Genomic DNA, 26,718 nt, shown 5'->3' with positions numbered 1-26,718 from the left:
AGTGATGCTCTTCCCTGAGTTGGAGAAATGGGAGGGAGTGGGCTTGTCCGGTTACATCCGACTTAAGGGGTGTAGGAGATGTCGTCTCACTGCAGAAGTTTCAGTCACTGGGTACTGTCTTACCTAACTTATATTTTAACCCAAATTAAGAAATCCTGTTTGTTTGTTTGTTGTTATTTTGAGACAGTGTCACTCTGTAGCTCTGGCTAGCCTTGCTCTTGCTCTGAAAACCAGGATGGCTTTGAACTCACAGAGATCCCTGCCTCCTCTGCCTCCCAAGTGCTGGGATTTAAGAACACACACCAACAGACAGGGTTTAGAAATCCCTTTGTTATGAAGGAAAAAAAGCAAGTGTACATGAACACATTCCCCAATTTAAAAGAAATATTTTCAAATATATATCTTTATTTTTCTTTTTTTTTTTTTTTTTTTTTTTTTGAAATAGGGTCTCACTGTGTAATTTGGCTAGTCTGGAACTCAAAATATAGCCCTGGTTAGCCAGGAGCTCCTAGAATTCTTGCCTCTGCCTCCTGAGTGCTGTGATTAAAAGTGTGCATTACTACATCTAGCTTAATTTTTAAGTATGTGTATGTATGTGTGTCTCTGTGAGCATGTGTATTTCTTAAAATTAACTACAGATACATTTTTTTTCATAAAATGGTCCCAATATTAAACATTTACTTGGACTTTAGTCTGGTGTTACCAGCATTTGGCCACCGACAGAAAGCAGTGATGGTGTTTTATGGCGTAAGCTACAAATTCCGTAGTAGAGTTGGTGGAAGGTCTGCCTGCAGCTTTCCTGTTGATTTTAATTTATGTGTATAAGTGTTTTTGCCAGCTTCTGTGTCTGTGCACCACATGCCAGGTGCCCACAGAGGTAGAGAGGACAGTGATTCCCCAAGACTGGCATTAACAGGCAGGCAGCTGTGAACTAACATGTGGGTGCTGGGAATTGAACCTGGGTCCTCTGGAAGAGCAGCCAGTGCTCTTCTGAGTCGTCTCTCCAGCCCCAGAAGAATTTTGATTTCTGAAGGTTTCCATGTAGAATTACCTTGTAAGAGAAAATGTTTCTCTATTAAAGAAAATCCAACCAGGATGTGGTGGGTGGTGCCTGTTCTCTCCTCCCCTATGGAGATGCTTAAAGAGCATTCTTGAGCAGTTCACATTAGCGTGGCAGTTGATAACATTCACTGTGTTTCTGTTTGCCAAAGTACTCACAAAGTAGCAAAAATATCACCTGAGTCAGATCTGCATGAGAATAGCCTGCAGCTTGGGGAATGCAGCCCCCCCCTCCAATCAGGGTTTGCCCAGCATGAGTAAAGGCCTAGGTCCTGTCTCCAGCTCTGGAATACATGTATTCAGTATATCATATTAGTCACTTGTCTTGTGACCCAAACCTGACAGTAAGTAGCAAGGGAGCAAGGGTTTATTTTATTTAATGGCATTTATTTATCTGTTTATATTACTTGTTTGTGTGTGGACAAGGTGTGTGGTGTACCTTTAAGGGGCTTGGCAGTATCCTGACTATGGAAACTACCCAGTGGAATAAGGTACAAAATAAATGCTCAGTGAAATGCGAGGGATGTGTGGTGTTGCCTGGCGGTTAGGAACAGGTTCCACAGAGGATGCTGTATTCAAAATGGGTTATTTGAAAGGACATTGTGGGGCATTCCAGGAAGCTGGCAGGAGCTGGGCTGAGCTTCCCCTGGCTGCTTCTTCACTGGGTTTGGAAGGAATGTGCAGTGTGTAAGTAAGCCAAATGCCTTTACGTGAGCAGCTGTCATCCGTCCCAGTGCAGGGGCCACGGGCGGACGGGAAATGGGAGGCAGAGTTGGAACTGTTGTAGGAAAGATAACTGGTTTAGCAGTTATGCAGAGCTGCAGTATGGAGAATCGGCGAGCCTGCTGCGGAGTGATAATGGGAAGACAATAGAGCAGGAGGCTGAGGCAGTGCGGGTTTATTCAGCTGTCCTGAGATGGATGGGGTCCTGAGGGAGTCAGAGGAAGAAGTGAGCCGGTGTGCTCAGGGATGCATCCCGTCGCAGAGCAGGTATACAGGAATGTGTCCTGAGGAGGCCAGCCCTGCTGTTTCCTAGACACACTTCATGTATTTCATATGAAACATGGTTTGGTGAGATAGTTTAGTTTTCTAAGCCTCCATCAGGTTCATAGAAATAAGCGTAGACAGATTGACAAATACCAATAAGTCATGTGTATTCCAAAGAAACAGAAGTGTTGACAAATGCTTATTGTTATTTTTAAGTCTATTTCAATGGTACCCAATGTGTACATGAATTGGGATATCACACAGCACCCATTTATATGTGAGTTGAAGGAAGAGAAAACTAAGCCTGGAGAGATGGTTTAGTGGTTAAGAATACTGGATGTCTTTCCAGAGGACCCAGGTTCAATTCCCAGTACCCATGCTGTGGCTCACAGCCATCTTTAAGTCCAGTTCCAGGGGATCTGATGACCTCTTCCATCCTCCAAGGGCACCAGGCACACACATTGTAGGCAGAACACCCACACACATGAAATAAAATTAGTACTCAAGAACGGACTGTAATGACACAGCTTCAAATGTCCCTGCAGAGTGAGGGTTGAGGAAGCATCAGGGTCATGAAAGCTGCTGTCATCTCAGGTTTCTTCAGAGCCCAAGAGCCTGCGTGCTGTGCCACAGCTTGGCCGCCACCCTTGTACCCGATGGTCTGCTCACGAAGCTCAGGGCCTTTCTCCCCGTCCCCCTCTGCCGGGAGGATTTCTGACAGCAGGATCCCCATGCTGCTTCTGGTTCTGATTCTCTCTCCACCAGCCTCTGTCTTTCCAGACGTGAGCAATCACTACTTCACAGGAGACTTGTCCATTTACCCAATAAGGAAGGCTGAGAACGTTGCTGTCTTCTCAGCTCCTCACCCCCTCTTCATGTTGTTTGCAACAATGGAATCAAGTTCCAAACACATGTAGCAAAGCTGAACCCTGCGAACTGCCAGGGGCTGCTGAACTTGAACTTGGTTTTGAGGCATCTGCGTGCCTGGTTTCACCTGCTTCCGATTAGGATGATTTAATCATGAGCCATTCAGACTGGGAGAGTACAAATGGCTCTTGTAATTAGATGAAAAAAGCGACATTTTATAATTCTCATCCAATTAGCCATAAGTTGATGTCCCACTGCACTCCGTCAAAGCCTTGTCTGTTGTCCTTCCCTTGGAAAAGATGCTTTCTCATCCTTGCCCAGAGCATCCTGTCAGTCTGCCCAGTCTGGACCACGAGGCTGGTACTGCCCACTGGGTAGCCCTTTTCAGTTTTCATATGAGGTTTTGTGAGCATGCACACCAATATTGCATCTATTGGACTTCTGAATTATGTCACCTGCAGATGGCTTAAATGTTTTGTAAAGGTTGAAGTTTTGGAAATAGGGTACTACTACTGTGAAATCTGAAGCAAGCAGTCAGAAAGCCTTTGGCATGCTAGATGCACATCTTGAAGGCTACTGTTTTGTGGCCCTAGAGCTGGGCCCTGAGCCTCCTGTTTTCTCCATAATTGAGGGAGTGGAACTTGAATTGAGCTAGCCTCTGAATCCCTGAGTCTTTGCTCAGACCCACACTCTGGGGGCCTGAGAACTTGCGTTTCTAACAGTCTCTGTAGACGTTAGTTCTGGAGTCTGGATGACTGCTGAAGTCATCAGAGCTCCCTCCCATGTTTCACCCCTGTGTTCTGTGCTCACAACTGGACATGTCTGTCATGTTTGTATCAGCTGTTTCCAAGCTTAGCCTTCACCAGGTGGGTCCTGTAAATGTTCCTCCCTGCATCTGTTACCTACTTATACCCTCATTTCCATGACTGTAGTTTGGTGTGCGTGTGTACCTGCCTGGTGCCCTCAGAGGCCAGAAGAGGTTGTCAGGTCCCACAGAACTAGAGTTGTAGATGGCTGTAAGCCACCATGTGGGTTCTGGGAAGCAAACCCAGGTCCTCTGGAAGAGAAGCTAGTGCTCTTAATTGCTTAGTCATCTCTCCATCCCCCCACCCACCCCAATAATTATGTTTTTCTGCCACATCTGCCCTGGCTGCACGTGCAGTAGTCCTCTTCCTGTTAGTACATTGGGGAAGGTGCCTCGTGTCTACTGCGATGCCTGAAGTATGGAAACTTATTTTAATTTTTGCAGTGCTTAGTGAAGTGCCCCAGCAGCATGATCTGATTCTAGTTACTGCTTCTTGTCTCTTTCACACTTTGGGAATGTAGCTTTACATCGAGCCTCCCATTTATCATCTGTCGAGTGGAGATAAGGGCATTGAAAGGGCTGGTGTAAGAGAGAAACTTGTGAGTCCTAAGCGCAATACTGGCACAGGGGACGTGACCAAACTGTTAACAACTACTGTTCCGCAACATGGGGTTTTGTTTATGTTGAAACAGGAAGTCCCCATTTGGCCCTCAAGCTCACAGCCATCCTCCTGCTCCAGTAGAACACCACCATGCCCAGCCAGGGCGGGTTTGGATAGGAAGAGCCTGGAACAGTTGATGGCTTACCCCACAAGTCATTGCTGGGCTTTCTCCGTTAAACAGGAAAGGACAGCCTGCTTCTTATTTGTGACTAATACAGTATGCTGTAATAACCCAAACTTCCCCAGTTAACTAACATGAAGGGCTGGGATGTTGGGACTAGAATTTCTGAGTGAGACCCTGTGATTGGTCTCAGCATTATTTCTAAGCAGTATCTAAATAGGAGACATAGCTTGTTATGATAGTTAAAGTAAATGGAAGTCTGGTAAGTATATATTTATTGTATCACAAACTCTCAGATGTGGCCCATTATATCATATCAGCCCTTCTGGCCTGGAACTCACTACGTAGATCACATTGACTTCAAAATTGTGTTGATCTTCCTGCCCCTATGTCTGAATTACAGTTGGGAGCCACCATCCTGGCTGACATGAGTGTAGGCTTGTAGCTAATAGTATCTAATACCTTAGTGTCCGGCTTTTAAATGGTGCACAAAAGAATGTAACGATCAGTGATATTACAGGTCCAGTAAAACGTGGAACTCTGTACATGATTGCTTGGGATGTCCCCATTTGGAAGCTAATTTTTCAGAAAAAAAATATTAAATCAATCGTTGGTTTAAAATTATTCTTTGGACAGAATGGTTAAATAAATATGGATGGATTTTTTGTTGTTGTTGTTTTATGTGGTTTTGAGTAAGGCATTCAGTGTTGATGTGCTTAATGTTCAATGGGAACATATATATTTCCAACTCCATAGTATGAAATCGCCCAGCCTTCTAACTTTAAAGTGATACTTAAAATACTGTTTTTAAAATTACATCTTGTACATCTGGACTTTGTCAGACCCAAAGGTGATTCTTCCTGATTTCCAAACACAGTGTGGATCTGAAAGGGTGTGTGTGAGCACAGACTTTCCACAGTGAAGCAAGTATTTACCTCCAAGGGCAGGACTGCTGTCTGTGGCTTGGACAGTGGCTGATGGGTATCCTGCCTTGGATGATAATTCCCGAGCACCAGGTGTGGAGGAAGAGGTCAATCCCTCATCACGCTTTGAACTTGACAATGCCCACCCACCCTCACGCTGGGAACAGAGTTCAGGCAAACCTCTGTTGGCTCCCGCTTGAGTTTCTGTGGGAATGGTGAACTATAGGCAGCTTTGGACATGGCTGGAGTATGCCTCCCAAGCATTCATTCCAGTGTTGACATTTAATCTTTGATGTGACATTAGAGTGGAAATCGGTCAACTTGATGCTCAGAGGTGGGTTTGGAGGCGGGGGAGATGAGTAGGGTTTTGTTAGGTTGGAGGTCCTGGATTCTGGTGGCTTCTTATGAAGAGAGAGGAAGACTATGGCGAGGGAGATGAGGGAAGAGGAAAGAGAATGAGAGAGAGGGCTACATGTGGTCCCTGTCTCCCATTACCTTGGAGCTCTGGCAGCCAAAAGAAATCTGAGTCATAATTAGCTTCTTTTCTTTAAAAATTACTCGTTCTCAAATATTTCATTGTAATAATAATAGAAGATGGATTGTATGAGCTGTGTGTGTAACATTTGACAGAAAGACAGATTTCTGCTAATTTTGAGTAATGATCGAGATCAGAGAAAACTATTGTTCTGAAAGTTCTCCTTTGATGGAGGAGACTAGCGTGTCTCAGCCATGCAGAGACCAGTACAAAGGAAGAAAGGAATCTCTCAGCCTGTGTACCACTGCACTAACGGGGCAGTGATGTCCTCAGCTCATCTTCTAGCATTTTACTCCCCTGCTTTCTTTTGTGTCTAAGAAGTGGAAGGTACCCCAGATTCAGCGAGCCAGAGAATGTGTGTTGCAAGGGATGGATGGGTACTGGTGTCCCGCAGTTGCTTTACAAGGTCTAAGTTGTAGCCTCTGAAAAGTTAGGATGTGCTGGGGTTCTTCGGAGGTAAGGCAGTGAGATTCCCAACGCCTCATATTAGCTGACGTTACTAGTTTGTCAAATGCAATTGTGTAACAAGAAAATTTAAGGAAATGACGTGGGCACCCATAGAAGGCCTTTGGGTTTCTACAGAAATATCCCCTGGCTAGCTTCAGCGAAAAGGGGGGGACTTATTGGAAGGAAGCTGAAGTGCTGCACACAATTGCATAAAACTGAAGGAAGAGCTGACCAAGCAAGACTGTGCTGGGAAAGGACCTGTGGGGGTGGGGTGGAAGTCAGTGCTCCCAGCAGACTTCTCTGTCTGTCTGAATTAAGTAGGAGACTCTGCTCTTTCCTTCCACACAAGCCCCAGCAGAAGCAGGAAGCCTTGAAGCAGGCCTCCTGGACCAGGACACCTCCCCTCCTCCATCCTCTTACATGGATTTAGTTTGGCCTGGGGTGGAGCCAGGACTTGTGCATTTATCTTAAAAGATCTAGCATTATTCAGATACACAGCTGAAACAAAGACTCATGGTCTTCTGTGCTGTCAGACAGACAGAGAATGTTCTGTTTTAACCAGGTTGACTAAAACAGATGTTTCAGGATGATGGATCTGGCATAGAAGCATATAATTAAGGCACTGCGTATGGGACATTCACAAGAGCCCTCCCCGAAGAAGTCACTAGTAGATGTTCTAGGTATATTTTTCCTTGTGTCCTTGTAGGGTTGGTGGCAATATCAATACATTCCAAATGAGTCTGGTCAAGTCTGAGGCTTAGGTGTCTTCCCAAGGTTTGCTGATAGTTTAGGATTCCAATTTAGCTTGAGATCAAGATTCTCAGCAAACACAACTATTGCAACGTCAAACTATGTTAAGAGTAGGTTTTCTTGCCGGCCTCGTCCCTCAGCCGCACCAGCCCCAAATAACAAACACACAGAAATGCTGTATTTGGTATAATGCTGTTGGCCAATTACTAGTGTTTCTTATCGGCTAGCTCTGTCTTAAATATTAACCCATTTCTATTAATCTAAGTATTTCCACATGGTTTCATCTTACCGGAGAGAAGGGCCAGCATTCTGCTCTCTCCATCCTCCATCTTGAATCTCCTCCCTACATCTTCCATTCTCCTCCTCGTCTCCTAGTCCTGCCCATCTTGCTTTCTTATTGGCCAACAGTGCTTTATTCATTAACCAATACGAGAAACATATTTACAGAATGACATCTCCCACCACAACTATGCCAGGATTCTGACCTACTCCCTCTGGTTGGTGCCCATGAAGGATTATGTGGTGACTTTGGCAAGAATGTTCTGCCTGCATAGAGGTTAGTACTAGGTGTGAGGATTTCCAGGGCAAAAATAACACTTTCAGACATTTCTGACATCAAGGATTTTAGATGTATGTCCAAGGGAGACATCGTTATGGAAGTGAAATAATTTCAGTCACAGGAAGAAAGTTGGACCTTGCTAGGTCTTCGGGGCTGGTTAAGGGAAATATGGAAAATGTGCGCATGGCTGAAGCTAATGGTTGCTTAGTTAAGAGAGGAGGAGCAGGTTGGGATGCACTTCTGTGTTAGTGTGCTTACATTGCTTGCTCCAATCCTGAGTTCAATTCCTAAGAACAAAGAACCAAAATAAATAAATAAGGAAAAATGGCATTTTGCTTGTCTTGTCTTTTTAGGAAACGGAGATGTAGTTGAGTGTTTCACTTCCAGAGTTGGTGAGAATAGTGTGAGGTGTAAATATGGTGGGCTGAGGAAAGCATGATTTTGATGAGGGATAGCTCAGTGGTGGGGGTCTGCTTAGCACATACAAGCCTAGGTAGCTTTCCTTGTAACCTCTGTGGGGAAGAATGGAAAAAGATGGGCCTCACTGAGGGCTAAGACCCTTTCTTCTGCCTGAGTGATTTGGAAATGAGCTGATTTTAGCATGAAGGGATAGAGGACTACAGGCAACTGTAGAGTCTCTAAGGAACTAATCCTTTGGGCTCAGTCATTAGGCAAATGTAGCTTCCTGTTTGCAAAAAGAGAAAACATACCCATACACAGAAAAAGAAAGAAAAACTCAGGCCCCAGGGAACAAGCAGCTTCCTCCTCCTAGGGTCTCATGAAAAAATCCTTTTCCTGCTCAGCATGAGGCTGGCTGGGGAGGTGGCCAAGAGGCCACAGGGCTCTGGAAAGGGAGAAGGCTGTACACACTGACCGGCCAAGGGGGCAGGCTTGGAAGGTGCCTTTTCAGGCAGAGAGGCAGCTCAGTAACTGCATCCACAAAAGGAAAGAGAGGGCCCTGTGACTGTGCCTTCATAGCATCTCCTTCAATCTAATGAGAACTGAGGGTACAAAGCAAAATTCTTTAATTTTCACTTCCATGCGGATAGACTCAAAGAAGAACCGTGAAAGCCAATTGAAAAAGAATCCTCCGTCAACATGACATTTCTTTCCTGCCATGTGCTTGAGCATGGACACCGAAACCACGCAGAAAGTAGAGGAGGCGCCTGGAGCCAGAGTGCGCTGAAGATCTGAAATTTCAACCACTGAATTTTAGGAGAAGGAATTGAGGGTCACTTTCGCGAGCTCATTCTGAATGGCTAAGTGCCGGGGCAATCATGATGAAATATTTCATTCATAGACACCGTAACGTACATGTAGTGGACAAAACTATTAGCATACTTTTGTTGCTCTTACATATCATTTTATTCTTTTATTCATATGGATGTTTTGTCTACATGTTTGTATGTGTATCACATGTGTACCTGGTGCCCTCAGATGCCATAACAGGGCATCAAATCCCCTGGAATTGGAGTTACAGATGGTTTCAAGCTACCACATGGGTGCTGGGAATCGAATCTTTGTCCCCTGGGAAAGGAGGAAGTATTCTTGATCTCTGAGCCATCTCCAGCTCCGTGTGTTAATTGTACAAAATAATAGATTTCACTATGAGATTTTCATACATGCACATAATGTACTTCCATAGTACATTCTTTCCATATTATCTCCCCCATCTCCTTTCCTGCTGCCCGGTCCCCTCCCTTTTAGCCAATTTTACTTAATGATTTTGTTTGTACAGAAGGTCTCAGGAGCCTCTCTTCTGTCAAGTGTGATTAAGTCACTGCATTCTGCCTTCCTTGCTCTAGGGGACAGGGAAGGAAGCTGGGACAGAACCCATTGTTTACCTGCTTTGTGAGACGCATTTAACATCTGGAATTTGATTTAATTCACAATAACATTTGAAAGAGTGGGATAGCTAAATTTCAAAGATGAAGTAAATTAAGTTACATTATGGAACTTTCTGGTGTCTGAAAAACACCCCCACATGGTGGGGCTTCCTCCCAGACACTGGATTAGGCACAAGCCACACCCAAGCACCTGTTCTCACAGAGATCCTTCATTAAGTGGAGAAGAAAGGACTGTGAGAATGGGCTAGGGTGTGGTGATAAAGGAGGATGAGGGAGAAGGGGAAGGGACAAAGGAAAGGGGGCAGGAATGTTTGTCCCAGAGGGACAGAGGACTGCCTCTGAACAGAACAGGGGCAGGCGTAGCCCTTAGGCATATAGTGGTTTATCAATGTAAAGGGGAAATTGTTAGGATGAGGTGCTTGATTTTAATTGGGCATGTTAATTATGTGAACCAAAGGGGACTTTTCATTGCTCTACTTTGGTAGTCAGCCTCAAGAGGAGGAAGTGGCCAGATAAGGGAATAGACCTTGGGGGCTAGCGTTAGGGATGCCATCTAATGGGTTTTAGTAAGGCAGAGGGAATGGAGGAAAAGGGCAAGGCCTGCCAGAGCCACATGCTCAAGCGGGCTGTAGTGTCCCTTCAGTGTTCATGTGGCTGTTTGTTAAGTGGAAGGTCCACTTCCCCATACCACAGTCTTTTACCTCTTTACCACAGGGATACGGTTGTTTTAAAGTGAGAATCTTTTGGCCCAAATCCTTTGAGTGTTCCCCGATTTTTAATGGAATGAGCGGGAGCTGGCTCAGTTCATGGTGTAGCTACGTCTGAAACTGAGTAACTTTGGGAACCAGCATCTATTGGTCATTTATTGTTATAATAAATAAAAGAAATTGTGGCTAAAAAAAAAAAAAAAGACTGGGTTCTACTTACAGGTTTGTTAAGGACCACCAAACACAGTTCATAGAAGTTCTGAGTTCACATTTGACTCAACACATGTTGTTTGGCTACTGCCTTGGTGACCAGGTAGCCATTGTGGTGGCGCATTTTCTCTGTTTAAGGTATCAACAGGAGTTCAGAAGAAGACTATTGTTTAGCCAGAGGCTTAGGAGCTTATTTAGTGATTTTTGTTTCTGTAACAGACCAAGGTGTCTCTCTTCACTTAAGTGTGAGATGTCGCAGAGGTGACAGATGTGACATTGTATCTGCTCAGGGAGTATGCAGTGGAGTTGAGAGAGTTGCACATGTTTCTATGGCAGAGGGCTCCATGCACACATAAAGTTACACTCTGAGGATTATTTACGTTGGCACTTGTGACTGGGAAGAGAAGAAATGAGAGGCAGAGAAATACGTGAGCTAGGGAAGGACAGCTGGCCTGGCCTTGAGTCCGGTTTGGAGGACTGGTTAGAACTGCCTGCACCGGAAGAGTGATGGTGCTACCATGTTCACTAGTCAAGATCTCTGTCCCTGACGGGAGGTTTCTGCTGGAGCCACACCTGTGATGACAGGACAGGCTGGAGCGAGGTGCTTTCAGACTTTGAGCAATAGAGTGATTCTGTGAGTGATCTTTGAGCAAAGACAGGACTCTTAGATCTAGCATAAGCGGCGGCAGTAATAATGTTCTTGAACACTTACTTGCTTATTGTGTATTTATTCTATAAGGTGGTCTTCATTGTACAGGTATGTATAGAATGTTTGCAGTGCCTTGCGCTGACAATTCAGTGGTTGACAGAACCCCTCACTTCCAGTGCCTCTATGGGCCTATATTTACATGAGAGAGGGACGGATTATGAAATAGGTGAATTCTTGTGCTAGTGTTACAGAGGGACAGAGAGAGCTATGGGTCGGAAGGACCCCAGAAAGAGGACAGCACACTTTTACAGCTTGTTTCTGTGTGTGTCCTTTGTATTCAACCAGGAAGATAATAGATGGGAGACGTTCTCAAAGAATTTTAAATGTAAGATAATTTATGAAGATCCTTCTCATAACCACAGTACAAGGGCAGAGGGAAGACCAATGCCTTGAGAACCAGCTGGCTCAGAGCAGGGCTGGCTATCCCCAGTTAGCTCCTTAATCATTAATATCATGTAGGCCTGCTGGGACTCTCTTCCTTGCACTCAGAACTCAAGTGTAACTATGTCACACAATTCATGGGACTGGATGGGGTTGGATCTGATTAGTAAAATGGACACTGGATAGCTGGTGTTTCCAACACTGAATGGCTAGGGTGCTGAGAAATTTTACTAAAAAAAAAAAAAAAAAAAATGGAAATTCCACAAAATTTGATCATATGCTATCTAAGTATTTTAAGAATTTCTCACCTTTAATCCCAGCAATTGGAATGCAGAGGCCAACCTGGTCTACAGAGTGAGTTCCAGGACAGCCAGGGCTACACAGAGAAACCCTGTCTCAAAAAACAAACAAAAAACTTCAACGTTTCAACATACTGCAGAGGCACAAAATAGTGTATTGCAGCTTAGTGTTGGAATATTATATGATAACCTGAAATGTTAACTTGCTCTTTGGCGTTCTTTAAATATTAAAAATCTCCATTTTATTTTATAGCTTTAAAAACTTATTTATTTATAAACTTAAGTAGCAGAGGATGACCCTGAATTCCTGATCCTCCTGCCTCCACCCCAGGTGCTGGCACTAAAGGCAGGTGCATTGCACTGAACAAATTTAGCATTTTATAAGACAAAATGTTCTGAAACTGATTGGCAGTGTTCCCTAAAGTGTTCATCCTTCTGGAAAGACATTACTGGCTTCAGACATTACTGTCTAGGGAGGGGGGGCAATGCAGAAAGTGAAGGCAGAATTGCTCAGTGCCAACCCCTGCCCTCAGTGCTGGCTGGTGACCTGCCACCATCTCCTAGCTCTGTTTCTTATTTTTTCCAAGTACTGGGTTGCAGCCTCTCTAACGTTCTGGGTTCTTGATGGTAATTTTTTTTTTTCTAGGTAGTCCTAGAATGGAAGACACTTTGTGAGTAGTGAGGTCCAAAAATAGAGTAAGTTTTGATTATGAGGACACAGTACCATTTGAAAAGGTGGTATACAGTAGAAGCAAAAAATTCTATCTCTGTTATTTTTTTAACAACCACAGTCGCTCACGAATGGGATGTGTATACCCTTGCCACACAACTTCTCACACCTTGGGAAAGTGCTCAACGTTACTGTCCTGTTTCTATTCTGTTTGGTTTCCAGTCTACACTTGCCGGTTTTGAATCTCATCAGCCCAGCAAACCTGGCTTCATGAAGCTAAGATGTGGCTGGAAGGAATACACTTAGTGTGAGCCTTCAGCTGGGCTGAGAAAACCATGCTGCTAGAAACCACAGCATTTCCCTTGAAAGCCTGAAGTAGCCTGAGGTACTCTGTGGCATCACTGATGCCCTGAGGTGGCTTGACACTTGAGAGCCATCCTTTCCCAATATCTCTTCTTAAGCTGTGGCATTTTTTGGCCATCCTCATTTTTAAGAGGACAGGCTCTGAACCTGGCCAAACCTTGTTTCTTCCTTTTCATTTTAAACTCCTGGGGTGTGTTAGAGGCTCGCCAGGACACTCCAGCAACCTACACTTGGTAAAGTGCCTTATTGGTTCAGTTTGAGAATCATGGCCCAGGTTCATTGCTGTGGTCATGCTTTACTGCGTGCTCACAAATGTACCAGACCTCAAGGTAGGACGCTTTTCTATGTCCTTGCCCACTTTCAATATATGTGGGCCCCACCCAGCACAATCCAACGGCCATGAGAGCTGAGACTACCCTGTCCTCAGGTGACGCAGAGCCAGGCGTCAGATCACCCACAGGAAGCTACCTCCCCTGGTTTCAGGGGCCACACTGGGTGCAGGTGAACTGGATGAGTTAGTGTTCAGTTGTAACTTTTATAACCATGTCTTTTAAGGGCAAAATATTGTGGCTCATGCGGATACTTTGGTAATGAGGAAAGAGAAAAGTAAGAACTGACCCACCACGGGAGAGTAAGGAGTAAAATGTCTATTTCAATTTCCTTTGCTTCTAATATGCCTTGCAATCTTTTTTTATATAAACATAATGTATATTAAAACATTTTTGGATTAAATTTACATATTTCATTCAATTATAGAGATCTTTTGGTATTCTTGAATGTGTATCAAACTAAATAGTATCTCACAAATAAGAACAATATTTTATGCTCTGTATATTTATTATCTGTTTATGTGTGTGTCTATATGTGTGTATATATATATATGTATGTATGTGTGTATGTGTTTATATATGTGTGTGTGTATATATGTGTGTGTGTGTGTGAGAGAGAGAGAGAGAGAGAGAGAGAGGGAGAGAGAGAGAGAGAGAGGCTGGACCCAGGACCTTGAGCACGTGGAACACCACTGAGTGTATTCCTGCACTAATAAAATCAATTAAAAAGCAGTTCCTAGCTCTGTAAAAGCAGTGCATGCATATATATATATATAATTTAAATATCAAAACAGGGACCAAGGAGATGGCTCAATGGGTAATTTCCGCAAGTGAGGACCTGAATCATATCCCCAGAAAAGCTGAATGCAAGGATGCTCCTCTGTAATCCCAGCTCTCCCATATCAGGGTTGGAGGCAGAGACAGGAGAATTGCCAGAAGCTCATGCCAGCTAGCCTGGGGCCCATAGCAGAAGGAAGAAGAGACTGTTTCTAGACAGCCCAAAGGCGTCCTCTGATGCCATGTGCATACCATAATCCCACCCCCCCTTACACACACACACACACACACACACACACACACACGAGATGGGGGGAGAGGAAGACAAAGAGAGAGAGAATAAAGAAATACCAGAACAATAAGCCAGGCAGTGGTGGTGCATGCCTTTAATCTCCGCGCTTGGAGGGCAGAAGAATCTTGAAATCTCTGAGTTCAAGACCAGCCCAGTGTGAAAAGTGAGTTTCAGGACAGCCAGGCCTACACAGAGAAAACTTATCTCAAAAAATGTTTTAAATATATACTCATATATATTTAAAAATTATATATATATATACATACATACATACATACATACATACATACATACATAAAATTTAGCATTAAGTAGTCCACTGAACAGTGCCACCTTTTTTAGCTCCTGGGGCCAATCCTGTTGAATTACAAGTTAAAAGTGATTGCTCTGCCAGGTTATAAATTGCTGATAAAGTCCTGTTCACTATGTAAATTTATATATTATACAAACATCTCAAGTGCATTATCAGATGTGCTTGGCTCTATTTCTTACGAGCCTCGTCTAGTTGGACATTCCATTTCTTACAGATGGCTACAGGCATACCAGGAATAATGGCTTTATCATTAAACATCAATAGCTGGCCCAGCTCTTATCAGGGATTTTCTCATCTTGTGGGCCCCTGAGCTTTAGTATTGATTTTAAAGAATTCCTTCAATAATTTGCATGTCAGTCTTTTACTCAAGAAAAAAATTTATAAAGATTTCCTTCCTGTAGTGTCTTAATTTACTTTTCTTTGATCATCTTTTTAAGATATGGTCTTACCAAAGTTGCCCTGAGGCTCCTTATATAAACTAGGCCAGCCTGGAACTCCCAGAGATCTGCCTGCTTCTGCCTTCTGAATGCTAGGATTAAAGCAGGGACCATCCTCCCCATCTGTAACAATGGCTTTTGTTGAGCAGAAGTTTCTAATTTTAACTAATTTCAACTTTTTCTTTTTGATTTGTATCTTAGAATTCAGCACCAACCCATGTTTGCCTGTTAGTATCTTTTTCTCTTGTGTTATCTTCTAGTTTTTTGTTTTGCATTAGATCTGTAACTGTGACTGGAGTAAGGGTTGGGTCTAGGCCATTATCCACTTCATCCTCACTATGATATTCTTGTAGGTGTTTCAATGTTCCATACTGTTTGTTGATGAGATTGCCCTCTGTCTACTGAACCACCTTTATTCCTCTGCCAGAGACCAGCTGGTTATGTGTGTGTGGTTCTATTTCTGTCTATTATGTCATTTTAAATGAGTTTAGTTTCTTTTAGCGAAAATGAAATCTGAGTTGCTAATCTTGTTTTGGCTTTGGGGCCCTCAACTGTGCTCTGGGAGGGGAATAGGCACGCTGGGATTATTCATACTGTTTCTTCTGTCTTTGGTTCCTGAGACTACTTTATATTTAAGTCCACAGGCAGAGTGGGACCAGGTCTGTCTATCCTGAAGATACCTCTGTCAGAATGAGTGACAGACATCTGTTTAGACAAGTTCTGTACTTATGCTTCTTCTGTTTGCTATGAGATATTAACCCGTCATTCACTGATGACTAAGAATACATTTTTGTTCTGCCCAGTCTGTAACATAACATAACACAAACATAAACTGAACAGTTGTGTCATCAATAAGATCTCAGATTTATGGTTAAGTAGGCTTCATCAAGGGATGCTAGGCGGTGTCAGGAAACATTTGTTGCTGTCAAAGGTGGTAGGATCAGGGAGATGGAGTGCTATAGGCTTCAATGAGTAGAGGCCAGGCTTGCTACCAAATGTTCTACAGTACCGGACTGTCCCCTCCCACCCTGCCCAGTTCCTTCGCTGCTTGAACTGTACATTTTATGAAGCCCTGTTCAGAGGAGGGGATGTATTTGTACCTTAGACATGTTTTCTCGTCTAGATAAGGTAGAGTTAATGTGGATTTGCTGCCTACACCTAACAAGTGCAGATTTCAACCCTTCCACAGCTGGAGCTCAGTTTTACTTCTCCCCGGTTTCATCTGTTACCTGCATTTGATGTTAGGCTTTGACTACTCAGTTGAGACAGAGTCCACAGTTGTGTGTGTGTGCTTCTAAATATAGATGCCTGGGCCGCTGGTCTTAAAATCTGAGTCCAGAAACGAAGTTGATTCTTACTGGTGCTGCTTAGTTGATTCAGGCAGGGCCTGCCTTTAATTCACCATCAGGGCCTTCAAGTGGTTCATTTCTCCAATGTGCATACGTTTCCATGAGCTCATCTTCCTTTCATATTGTTCCAAAAAAAAAAAAAAAAAAAACAAAAACAAAAACAAAAAACAAAAAAAAACAAAACAAAAAAAAAAAAAATGAGAGAGAAGAGATAAAACGAAAAGAAAAAGAACCCACTCGGCTTCAGCAATGCCCTATTGTCTTCCTCTGTCAGACTGCAGCTGAGACTTACAGGAGCCAAGTGGTAGGGACTGCTCCCTGCATGCTGACCCAGAGACCACCACGCAGAGCTGCGACAGGCCCCTTGGTAGCTGTGCTCTGCCATACAATGTCCTGTGTCATTTTCTGCCTGTCATCTAGGCCAGGCACGAGGCTTTATTCTGGAAACTTGTTTTTTTTCTGTGGCCTGCTCCTAAGTTCCTCATTGGAGCCTTTCAGCCCTTCAGGGCACACTGAATGTCCAGGGATCTTTCTTATGCCGAGGAAAACGCCTCACAACTGACATTTCATCTTCCTTTAAATTCTCAGCAAGGTCTGCAGCTCTAGCTGTACCCATCCATCTCTGTTTCTTTAGTACTACAGACTACCAGAGTTGCAAAGGCTGCGGGCCAGAAAACACATAGAAGCCTTATGTGTTTTCATTCCAATTACTTCACTAAAGATTGGAAATAATCCTATTTAATATGTTATGTTCAAAATTCATAACAAAGTACATGTAGTGAATCCTATATAGTATATAACATAAATAGTTATGTGATTTTTACATGGTATATATTACATATAATGTATTACATATGTAACATTGATGTTATACACACATATGTTGTATGTGCATTTTGTGTATACATACATACTTTATATTCATATAACATTTAGAAAAATAAGAGTGAAAATTATGATGTTTTAGCAAATTTATTCCTAGGCCCTTTTCTTGTTTATTTATACCCTTTTCCTCTTCATGAAAATAGTATCATGCTACATAATACTGTCTTTACCTTTCCCACTTAACCATTTTGCTACTATCATTCTATACCAATAACTGTGTACAAAATAGTTCAATGGCTACTCAGTACTCCTTTACATTGAGGTATCAAATCCAGAATTAGCTTTCCAAAAGACAATTACTACAACACCAATTTGATAGTTTCTCAATAAAAAGACATTTTGTTTAAACTGCTTAGATATTGATTGTATTCTAAACCATGCATTTAAATTTTCTAAAGTGTGTGTGTGTGTGTGTGTGTGTGTGTGTGTGTGTGTGTGTGTGTAGGTCATGCATGCCACATTTATTTGTGGAGATCATTTCTCTCCTTCCATCTTGTTATACAGGCTCCAAGGATCAAAGTCAGATCATCAGGCTTCTCAACCAGCACATGCATGCTGAGCCATGGGGAGGGCTCCACTGTGCTCCTCCTCCTCCCTCTTCTTCTTCTTCATATGAGAATTTGCTAATTCTTTGAGAATTTGCACCCAGTATATTTGATCGCATTCATCCTATTCGTCCCCAACTCCTCTTTTATATCCTCCCCAACTTCTTGCCCTTCCTTCCTTCCTTCCTTCCTTCCTTCCTTCCTTCCTTCCTTCCTTTCAAAATAATCCACTGAGTTTGGTTTGTGCTTCCATACATCATGGGTGTGGAGACATCTACAGAGTCTGGTTGTCCCAGGAGCTGTATTCTTAAATAAAAGACCCTTCCTGCTCCAGAAGCCACATCAATAGCTCCTGGGTGAAGGGTGGTGACTTGTGAGCCCTCTCTTATCACGTTGTGAAGCTGGTCAATCTTGTGCAGGACTTGAGCAACCATAGTGGCGTGGATATGAGTGTGTGGTCCTGTCTTGTCCAGAAGACACTGTTTGAGCTGGTGCTTCCTGTCCTCTGACTCTTACTCTCTTTCCATCTCACCTTCCATAAAGGTCCCTGAGCCTTGAGGAAGGGTGTGATATAAAAGTCCTATTTGCGGCCTACCTATGCATTTTAAGGGCACTTTTGCTAAATCTTCAAAAAGTAGGATTTTGACTGAAGTTTGAATTCAGATTTGGGAGCATCCAAGGACACTGAAGTAAAGCAAGCATTCCCAGCGCACACAGCAAGCTGAAACTTGGTGGATAAGAAGGGGGCTGAGGAGGCATTCACTTGGCAGCTGTTTGAGAAAGCGTTTGAGAGGGTAGATCTGTCTGAGATGTGGTGTGAGGTGTGAGGAGGGACATGAGAGGGAAGCAGAAGCCTAGAGTTACATGGGCAATAAAAACACAACCCTAAGCGAGAGCATTAGAACGATTACAAGTCAGAAACCGTGAGACTGGGTATTGTAAGGAACAATTCTAGAAAAAAGCAGGCATTACATAAATACTTATGCTGCAGTTACTGTTAAGAGTTACTAACAAAGCCCCAAGAAAGTTCAGTAATCCTTAGCTTCTAAAAATGGGATATTCTGAGTCAGATGTGCTGCATGCCTGTACCCCCAGCACGGGGGAAGCAATGCATGGGCTGCACACAGGGCCCTGTATTAATACCCATCCCAAGATAGGCTCCTAACAGACACCACAGAAATATCCAGAGTAGGGCTGGAGAGGTGGCTCAGCAGTTAAGAGCATGAATCACTTTTGCAGAGGACCCGAGTTCAGTTCTCATCACCCATGTTGGATGGCTCACAGACTGTCTGTAATACCAGCTCCAAAACACCTAGTGCCTCTGGCCTGTGTAGGTACCTACACACAGACACATACTCAGATTCATGGAGACATTTTAAAAGACAAATCTTACACAATAGACAAGAGCATTGAAAATTGGTTAAACTGGATAAGTATTGAGTTCTCAAACTGATAAAAGAACCACAACTGTCTAATATAAACCTGCCTAAGACTTATAGTTGAAAGAAAGCAAGTATTGAATTCGTCATCATTTTCTTCCTCTTCTTCTTAAGATTTATTATGTACATATACAGTGTTCTGCCTGCTTGTATCCCTGCACACCAGAAGAGGGCACCAGATCTCATTACAGATAGTTGTCAGCCACCATGGGGTTGCTGGGAATTGAACTCGGGCGCTCTAGAAGAGCAGCCAGTCCTCTTAAACTCTGAGCCATCTCTCCAACCCTGAAATGGTCATCTTCTAAACCAAAATCCTAAAAGAACTGACTTTCATTGAAGGAAGTATGAGAGCTCTGAATTTCTTTAGGCAGTGACCAGTAATTTCTCTATGGTATAACCCCCCAGTAACTCTCTTAGAAATAATTTATCCCTGGACTCTCCAACAGGCTAAAAAGGGCCTATGTTCTAGAAGATTTCAGCTGCATTGGCCAACCTGAAGATGGCTCACTGCTGCCTCCTGCCACACCCAGAAGTTCATTTTACACTGACGGAACAAGAGTCCAGAAAAGAGTGATTTCATCCTTAAGTGACTCTGGGGCCTGGATTTAGAAATCTTACTCACTCATCTTTATTTATTTGCTCACCCCTCTCATGATCCTCTCACCGTGCCTTCTGTCCTCCAGGAAGGACAGCTTCCTTTTCTGAACACTCCTGTGAACTCCTTCTAGTAAATCCAGTGAAGCAGTGTTCCCAGGGACTGCTAAATTCTGCTAGACAGATATGTTGCTGCCTGTGTGTGCCACAATGTCAGACTGTCTCAGCATCAGTGCGCTTTGCTTCTTGCTGTAAACTGTGCGTGTCACAGCCAACTCCTGGGTCTGTGGCTGTGTGTGGGTCCTGTAACACGTCATAAAGGAAACACTTCAACTCCCAATAGAACACCCGACGGAGGTCTAAAAAAGCATACGCTTCAAAGAAGGCACTGAAAACGTGTACAGTCTTTTGTCCGTTACACATTTTAGAATTAAAAGGAAACAAAACTAAAGAGGAAACAAACCTGGGCATGGTGGTACGGCTATAATCCCAGCACTTAGAAAATAGAGTCCTGAGAGCCACAAGTTCAAAGTCAGCCTGTACTACATAGTGAATGTCTTATAACCCTCCTAGTGATACAGACCTGTAATACCAGTATGGACACACACAAATACAGCTCTTACCTTACAGGGATAAGAGACAGTTTATTCTAGAGCCAAATTTGAGTGGACACGGCCCAGAAACACAGATTTGAGTTACCCCAAATTCCAATGTGGAATCACCTTCATGAAGTTTTATAGTTTTGTAGAAGAAAGCCATAAATTAAATTAAATGTAAAACACATTGTTGGGTACATCAGAGAGGTGGGTGAGAGCAAGACGTGGGCAGTTTTCTATGAGTCCAAGATGCTATCTGATGACATTCTTAGCTTTGGGGACGGTGGGAACCCCATGGCCTGCTAAGCTAGTAAGTCCCAAAAGGTTTTTAACCTATTAATCAAAGGGTTTAGCTCTGATACAGAGATGGGCAAAGAATGACTACCCAGGGGCTAGAGCTAGTTGGCAATAAGGAAGTCTCTGGAGTGTGTCCTCTCCACATCCCTGGAGCTCTGATCAGACACGGCTTCTTTCCTGGCGTGAGTTCTCATCAGTACCAGATACTCAGAAAGATTGCAAATACAAAGCCAGTTTTGGTTACAGAGTTCAAGGCCACCCAGGGTAATAGTGAGATACTATCTCAAAATATTAAGTGGAAGGGATTTAGAAGGACACAAAGTCCATGTGCTCAAAGACAGCACCTGAGAAACTGGAGTTTTTAAACACACATGCTTTTGTCTTCGACAGAAGAAACTGACATCCGTTTTCCATGTAGAAGGCCGGGAATGGGCATGTTAATTAATAGCTGGTAATCTTTGCCGTTTTGTAAAGCCAGGCCTCACTGAATCCCCCAGAATCGTGAGCACTGTCTCTCAGTCAGTAGAACCCACCCTTGTGCTTGTTCCAAACCCTTCCTAGGCTCAGACCCGGCAGCACTATTTCTCTGTCAATAGAACTCTCTCTGGTGGAAAAGGTTGCAGGTGCTCGCTCTGCTGTAGAGCTAGCTGCGCTGTGCAAGGGACTTTCAGCGTAGCAGTGACTGAAGCTTTGTTGTGAAAATTGTCACATGGAAATTTCCCCCCAACGCTTTGCTGTGTTTAAATGTGTGAAAAATAAACTGTTGGGTGTCAGACTCCAGAAGTTTTGGTGGAGCATCAGCTTACTAAGCCAAGCTGAACCCAAATTTCAGCCTTACCTCACCTGGGTTGTTTTCCTGCGGGCCATGATACTTGCAGGAACACCCCCCCCCCCAAGAAAGAGGACCGAAGACCAAGCTAGAGTTACAGTGCTTACTTAGCATACTTGGAGCCTTAAATTAAATCACCGGAACTACCAAAAATAAATAAGTAAACCGGAAAGACTCTTCGCTGAACCACATCTTGTTTTGAGGTAGGGGCATTTAATTATGGGCTTGTACGCATGTGCTCTGGTGCCCTTGGGTGCCAGAGGCTGTGCTGGGACCCTGGAGCTTCAGTTTCAGGAGGCTGTGAGTTGTCTGACACAGGTGTTAGGAACTGAACTTGGGGTCTCTACATGAGCCCAAGTACCCTTAGCTGCTGAGCCACTTTTCTGTACCCCCGGGGTGGGGGCATTTTTCTTTTAGAAAGTTCTATACATAGAAGCTCACCATTTTAAAGTATCTAACTCTTGGGGCTGGAGAGATGGCTCAGTGTTTATTTAGAGAGGCTCCCAGCACCAATGCTGGGCATCTCAGGATGCCTTGTAACTCCAGTATTGGATATCTGATGCCTTCTTCTGGCCTCTGAAGGCACCTGCACTCACATGCGTATAAGCCCACCCAGGCACACACTTGTACACATATGTAAAACTAAAAATGGTATGATCTTTAAGGGCTCCAGCTCAGTAGGTTTCAGTATATTTCCCACAGCACACGCCTACACCACTGCCTAGTTCTGGAGCCACTGCTTTTCTTTTCTTTTTTGTTTGTTTGGTTGGTTGGTTTTTTGAGACAAGGGTTTCTCTTCTGTAGCTTTGGAGCCTGTCCTGGAATTTGCTCTGTAGTCCAGGCTGGCCTCGAACTCACACTGATCTGCCTGTCTCTGCCTCCCGAGTGCTGGGATTAAAGCTGAGCGCCACCACTGCACAGCAGTAGCAGCAGGAAGAAACCACATTTTGTGAATGTGTTCTCTCGTTCGGTGGGGAAACATCTTAATCTGCCAGCAGTGTCTCCTCCAGTGGGACTAATGGCTTTTCACACGACTCCATCTCTCTAAAACCACAGCCTTAGCCAGGTCTCTCCTCAGTGCCTGTCAACCTGGCATCTGGATAGGGTCACTCTCACACTGCTTGGGGAAGAATCCACGGGTCCCTCCACGTTCTGCTCAGGTCTGTGATCTTACTGAGTTGGTCTTGGGCATAGAGTGGCAGCTGAGACTTTACTGGGCACTGCTGACTTGGGAAAAGTTATATGGATGCTGAGGACCTGTGTGAGTTTCCTGAAACCCTTCCACAGGCTCAGTGAGGAAGGCTGGAAATGGACTCTGGGTCTTGTTACCCACTTCACACCAAGAAGAAAGAACTTCAGACTGGGTTACCTCTCTTCTAAGTCTAGAACGTACACCCGGTCTACATCAGCTATGCTTAAAGCAAATTCCTACCTTGTGACCCCTTTCTCAACTAACCGCTAATAGAAGCAGTTTGTGGCACAATTATGTAATTCTGGTACTTGAGAAGTTAAGGGAGAAGCATTGAGAATTTGAGGCCAGCCTGGGTTAAACAGTGAAACCTTGCCTTAGAACTAAATAAAACCAAGTGGTAGCAGGTGTGGGCTGGGTGTGAATGCAGGCTCTGAACTAGCCCATCTGCTTTTTCCTTTACTCCGTCACGTTCTTTCAGTAAGTTCCGTCCGCCTCTCTTGCCACCCTTGGTCATCTTACCATAGGGCAACACGTGAAACACAATGGTCCAACAGCCCCCTCCCCCCTACACCACCCAGTCCGATTCCCGTTCTCCCTTTCACCTATCCCACTTAAAGCCTAGGGAGGGCCCGATGTTGAAACTGGACAGACAGAAACCCAGACAGCTATGTGGGGGGACTCCAGGGCTGAAGGAGGAGCGTCTTCTTTCTCTTTTCACTTCCTGTCTCATGGGAGCTGGGAGGCAGTTAAGAAAGGGAGCTGGGGACCGCCCAGGGGCTCCCCTTCCCGACTGTGGAAGGTTCTTAGTATCCAGACAACACCCCATCAGCACAGTGATCACGGCAGCCACTACACAGCGCCAGCTCACCCATCGTGACCAAAGGTAAGGTCACTTAGCCGCTGTGGCAGCCCTGGTTTTCTGGGATGTGGATGAAAAGATCAGAGACGGCTTGAAAATGACTACTGAGATATGTAGAGAGTCTGGCCACAGCCCTTCTGGCTCTGTTTGGGGTCTAGGAATAGTCTTTGTTGTGGTGGCCCTCTCTTCCAAAACTGCCTGTTCTACGTGCCTTTGTTTCTCTCGGTTTCGTTTTGAAGGTGAAGTAGGAAAGAACGCAGAGGGATTTAGAATCCTGTCAGTGACTTGAACCTGACTTTTGAAGGCTGATAGCTCCTCTTGGGCCTCCACTCTTTTTCTTGTGTCTCAATTCCTCTTCCTAACTCAGGGAACTCCTGGAGGTGAAGCCTGTCCATGAAGAGGAGGAGGAGTTGTGTTAGGTCTAAAACCAAGTTCTGAGGCATTGGGTGCTTTGGGGCTAGAGTGATTGATTGATCATGACCCTTTCTCTCCCATACCCTAGAGCCCTGATCCCTCCTCCCTGTGGGCCTTAGGCAAGCACTTGCAATATTGCAAGGTTAGGTAAGAGGAGGTCTAACTTTAGGGCTCCCAAGAAGCCTTTGGGTGAGAGCTGGCCTCAACCTCATGCCCTTCCTGCCTTAACCAGTGCTAGGCTTGCAGGTCTGTGCCACTGTGGCTAACAACACAATTTATGTCATACTACTTTATAATGGCATGATATTTAAGTCATCTAAGGTTATACAGACCATTCATAGAATCGTATTCTGTTAAAATATTCACAACTGTAGAATGGAATAGAGTAGAATACAATAATATAACTGGAAGGACAGAAGAATCTACACAGATTTCTTACACACACACACACACACACACACAAACACACACACACACCAAGGTTCCTTCTGTATGGAAGGCTGGCCTCAAAGCCATGGGAATCCTTCTGCCTCAGCAGTCTCAAGTGCTAGGATTGTACGTGTGAGCCAACATCTGATGACTGAAAATCAGATTCCTTGGAGAGATTCTCCTTGGGGAGAAACTGGATCTAATTTCCTGTATCAGGTCTAAGTTCTGCTAATCTGAACAATGGACAACAACAATAACAACAAAAAGAACCTTTCGTTACATAACTGAAACTTGTCACTTGGCCCTAATTTGTCACTATTGGCTCCTGTTTCTAGTGTGACTAAAGTGGTTGTGACCACACTGAGGTCCCGTAAGATGGCTGATGAAGAGATCCTGGAAGCAGAGCCAGGGTGTCCAGGTGCACAGTGGCTTTCTTATCTGCAGGCAGCAATTATTAGGCATTGTTACAGAGAGAGCCAAAGAAGCAGGCTGGGAGCAAGGAGTTACAGTCTGGTATTCTAGAACATGCTCTTTGGTCTTAAAAAAAAAATCATTCATTTACTGTTGTAAGTTCCTTAAATGAGAACTACCCATGCAAATGAATGCTTGTTCTCATGAAAGAAGCTTCTAGAAAGAGAAGTCATCAACCTCCCCATTCTCAGGTAGTGGTGTGTACTACTGTGTGAGCAAAGGGTTGCCTGTTTGCCTCTCTAGACCACAGATTCGAGCTTTTACAGCTAATTCAGACTTGCCTTTTTTGATTTTTCAAACCCTGAATGACAATGATATTTGTTGATTTATTTATTTGTTTTTTTGAGACAGTTTCTCTGTGTAATAGCCCTACCCAAACTAGAACTCATTCTGTACACCAGGTTGGCCTTGAACTCGGAGATCCTGATAGATTTTTAAAATACATACTTTGTTTTTTAATGTTTATAATATTTTTTATTTATTGACATTTTCATACCGTGTAACTTGGTTCTATCCACCCCCAATTCCTCCCTCTTACTTTCCTCAGACAGCCCCAGCACATCCTCCTCCAACCTTCATGCCTCTCCTTCCTTTTGTGACCCACAGAGTTCAATTAACTTTGTGAAATACTGATGGATCTTGTTGACTCAACTCATGCAGGTAACCAAAGCTGCTATGAGTCCATGAGTAGAACATGCCATGTCTACATAGCATCTCACAGCATCCCCTCCATCCTTGGGCTCCTCAGGCTCTCACATTCTTTCCACCCCACTTCTGTGGTGTTCTCTGAGCCTTGGGGGGGGGGGATGATAGATATCCCATTTAGGGAAGAAGTCACTCACCAGTCACTCATTGCCAACACTTTGACTAGTTATGGGTCTCAGCATTATCTGTTAAACACTGTAAAAAGAACCCTATCTGACCAACCCTGAGAATAGGATTAAACTACAAGTATTAATGTAAATATTTTGAAGACAGTTTGAAAACATATCCAGTTAGGAAAATAAGAGGAGTCCGTTCCCCTGCTTGGGCCTAAGAACTCCTGAGATATGGCCTTTTGACCATGTTTGACACTGTAGCAGGCTTCACATCCAGCCAGAAAGAGGCTGGTTGCCTCATAACCTCTATTCTACTTTGCACTAGTGGACACATCTGGCAGATTGGTATTAGAGTATTCGAGGTTCACCACTGGGTAATCCAGTGATGTTTCTTCTGACCTAGATAGCAATGTCCGACACCATGAGAGCTAGCCAGGATAGAGAAAATTTTCAGGTCAATTCAAGCTTTATTTCTCCATGTCCTGTATCCAAAGTGGGTGGTGTCTCAGCAATAGGGTCTTATACATAGCCATGGGGGACAACCAAGTACAATGACTATAGCCTGTGTTGTTTTGAGGGCTTCTGGGACCTTCCTGATCAATAACTCACAGGCAGATATCTCATGGTTGGCACTAAGGATTTTTGTTTTTTCGAGACAGGGTTTCTCTATGAAACAGTTGGAACTACCTCTGTAGACCAGAGATTAAAGGAGTGTGCCACCAATGCCCAGTGGCACAAAATTTTTATTTAGTAATTCATTATAGACATGTTATTCTTTGAGCCACAAGGTCACAAATAATGACATGGAGACTTATTGTTAAGTATGGAAGCTGGACTTTAGTTTAGGCTTATAACTTAAATTAACCCGTTTCTTTTCATCTATTTTCTGTAGCATGTCTTGGTTCACATAATAGCTCGTGTATCGTGTCCACTTCTTTAGAATCTCACTGGTG

General features: G+C 43.9%; 1 protein-coding gene across 4 annotated transcripts in view; it reads left to right on the top strand.

The window, feature by feature from the left end:
• Lyn (LYN proto-oncogene, Src family tyrosine kinase) overlaps positions 1-26,718 on the top strand; it is a 104,507-nt gene that overhangs the window by 19,503 nt on the left and 58,286 nt on the right. Inside the window, exon 1 of one of the 4 annotated variants that reach the window (XM_051197664.1) lies at positions 23,624-23,657. The exons of 2 other annotated variants lie outside the window; for them this stretch is intronic. The gene's annotated coding sequence lies outside the window, so the exon portion shown is untranslated. Of the gene's footprint in view, positions 1-23,623; positions 23,658-26,718 lie in introns of those variants that run through there. One more of the 4 variants, XM_051197683.1, reaches the window with a different exon arrangement.

This window comes from Phodopus roborovskii, unplaced genomic scaffold, assembly GCF_943737965.1.
Source record: "Phodopus roborovskii unplaced genomic scaffold, PHOROB, whole genome shotgun sequence".
Taxonomy (NCBI): domain Eukaryota; kingdom Metazoa; phylum Chordata; class Mammalia; order Rodentia; family Cricetidae; genus Phodopus; species Phodopus roborovskii.
The sequence above is the reverse complement of the archived record's forward strand: the minus strand, read 5'-3'. Positions and strand labels throughout refer to the sequence as shown.